Genomic DNA, 2,960 nt, shown 5'->3' with positions numbered 1-2,960 from the left:
TGATTTCCTTAAGAATGGATGCGTTTGATCTTCTTGTGGTCCATGGGACTCTCAAGAGTCTCTTCCAGCACCATAATTCAAAAGCATCAATTCTCCGGCAATCAGCCTTCTTTATGGTCCAACTCTCACTTCCATACATCACTACTGGGAAAACCATGGCTTTAACTATACGGACCTTTGTTGGCAAGGTGATGTCTCTGCTTTTTAAGATGCTGTCTAGGTTTGTCATTGCTTTTCTCCCAAGGAGCAGACGTCTTTTAATTTCGCTTCTGCTGTCAGCATCTGCAGTGATCATGGAACCCAAGAAAGTAAAATCTCTCACTGCCTCCATTTCTTCCCCTTCTATTTGCCAGGAGGTGATGGGACCAGTGGCCATGATCTTCCTTTTTTTGATGTTGAGCTTCAGACCATATTTTGCGCTCTCCTCTTTCACCCTCATTAAGAGGTTCTTTAATTCCTCCTCACTTTTGTGTCATCTGCATATCTGAGGTTGTTGATATTTCTTCCGGCAATCTTAATTCCGGCTTGGGATTCATCCAGCCCAGCCTTTCGCATGATGAATTCTGCATATAAGTTAAATAAGCAGGGAGACAATGTGGCACCTTAAAGACTAATAAATGAATAGTTTATTATTGTTATTGTTATTATATTCTATTAATATACCACCCTTTATCAAAAGATAACTCTGGTGCTGGGAGATCAGCAGTCAATCCTGCCAAATGGCAAGGAAAGCATTTGTTGAGAAACAAAATATGTAGCAGTGGAGAAAAAGAAAGTGTAGCAAGACTGGAATGAGAAAAGAAGGAAGGAAGGAAACAGGAATTCACATTTTCTTGGACTTTTGGGGAGGTAATGGCGCACTAGGCATAATTATGCAGTGATTGAAGATAACCGGGATATATATCTTGGTTACCAAAACTCCCCTTTGAAATAAGGAAGTTCCAGGGTTAGACCAGAGCTTTCCAAACTTTCCAAGTTGGTGACACCCTTTTTAGACGTGAATCATTTCGCAACACAGTAATTCAGTTTTACTAGCAAACCGGAAGTTAAACTAACCCCTTTCCAGCCCTGGGAGGAGCATGGGGGCATTTGTGTGACACACCTTCACACTGCAAGCGACACACTAATGAGCAGCGACACACGGTTTGGAGAGCTCTGGGTTAGACTCTCCTGCTCGGAAGAAGGTATTTGTCACACAAAGAACTAACAGGGTTTTTTGAGGGAAAGTTCCAATTAAGAGGCTAATACTGTGGCTATTGGGGAGTTGGGGTTATATGGGTGGCTGTGACCCCAAAGTGGTGGACACTAAAGGGATTTACCACTTTGTGGGGAGTCTGTTTCAGTGGGAGAGGAAGGACAAGGGCTGCCCTGTTAATATCTGGAGACTAATGGTATAGATTTCTCCCCTCATTCCCCTTCAACTTCAGGTAGAGAGGCCTGGAGGGTTGCCTGTGCAAACTGGTACCCTCTTTTTGGCAATGCATAGCCAGTCACATTACTTACATGGTTTGATTATGTAAATATGAAACTATTGTTATGAGTTGGTGGGTGCAAGAGACCCTAAATTCTGGATCCAGCTAGTGTTAGAATTTAATTAAGGTTTGTGTTTTAAAACTGAATTCTAGACCCATGTGTGTATTTGAGCTGTGTACTAGATGCTTCTAACCCACTGGAATCAACATGTGTCAAAAGCTAATTAAGCCCAGCTGGTGCTTCCTGTGATGTGTCAAAAGCTAATTAAGCCTGGGAGCAATGGGGGATTATTCAGAAGGGTGGTGGGAATGGGTGAACCCTCCTCACCCTCTCCCTACATATAAGGGTCTGGTGACTTCTTCAGTGTATCTGAAGAAGTGTGCATGCACACCAAAGCTCATACCCAGAACAAACTTAGTTGGTTTCTAAGGTGCTACTGGAAGGAATGTTTTATTATGTTTTTCTATAAGTTGGAAGCTGCCCAAAGTGGCAATCCAGTCAGTTGGGAGCGGTATAAATAGTAAACTTCTTCGTCTTCTTGAATAGGACATCCCTATTGTCATCGGAGAAATTCTAAAGGGTGTGTAACATTTCCGCGAAGAAAGCTGAAGGCATTTCCAAAGAGAAACCATTCCTTGCAATATGCAAAATCCCCGCCCACATCCAGTTTCACCCGCTTCTGCAGTTTCTTTTGCATTGTTTCAAAACCTGCAAAACTTGAATGAACACTCTATTTCCCGTAAGTCACTTTTGCATGTGTTCCTTCCTAAGTCCTTTCTGCCCTGTTGCCTCATTTGACTTAAAAAAATCCCCCAAGTATTCATATTTAAATATATTAATGAACATTTTTTTAAATAAAATTTTATTAGGAATTGCAACATAACATTTTATCAATAAAACATATCAACCTTAATTCTCCCCCTCCCCCCTCCAGAGAAGAACCCATCCTCCCCTCCCCTCCCCCCCCCGACTTCCCTCAGCTCCTCTCTCTGGTTTTTCCATACTTAGAATTCTCTGCCTATTGTAAATTGCAAAGATTTCAGCCGCCTTCCTGCCGCGATGGCTTGGCCTCCGCAGGGCAGCCTCTCTCCCCGCCATGTTGGCCCCGCGGAGGAGGCCTCTCCATTGGGAGAGGCCAGGCAAGCGGCCTCAGAAGAGGAAGCCATTTTGGAGAAGAAACAAGCCTGGCTGTTGTCTCCTGAAGGTCTCCTGCCTCCTCCCAAGGCTTCCTGGGGGCTGCAATGGCCAGAGGAAGAGACAGCCCCCCCCCGCCTGAATCCCCTGCAGGGCCCTGGGGAGCATCCAGAGCCTGCCTTGGAGGAACACTGGGGTGCAGAAGGGGGAACCCCAAATGGAGCTTAGGCTCCTGGCAAGTGGGGAAAGGAACATTATAAGGCACTTTCCGGATGAGTCTAGGAATCGCTCCCCAGGGACCGATCCGCCCTGCTTCCTCCTTGGAGGTCCCTTCAGGAGAAGGGATCCCAGGT

The 2,960-nt window shown here is 45.1% G+C and overlaps 1 long non-coding RNA gene across 1 annotated transcript; it reads left to right on the top strand.

Moving 5' to 3' along the window:
• Positions 1-589: 589 nt before the first annotated feature.
• On the top strand, positions 590-2,216 carry LOC310689555. Its single transcript, XR_014517485.1, has 2 exons — positions 590-1,184; positions 2,020-2,216. It is a non-coding gene; the product is annotated as an uncharacterized lncRNA (long non-coding RNA).
• Positions 2,217-2,960: the final 744 nt, after the last annotated feature.

Source organism: Podarcis liolepis (assembly GCF_965112155.1).
Source record: "Podarcis liolepis genome assembly, chromosome: 12".
In the NCBI taxonomy this organism is placed as follows: Eukaryota; Metazoa; Chordata; class Lepidosauria; order Squamata; family Lacertidae; genus Podarcis; species Podarcis liolepis.
Note: the sequence above shows the minus strand (reverse complement) of the source record. Positions and strands in the feature narration are given on the sequence as shown.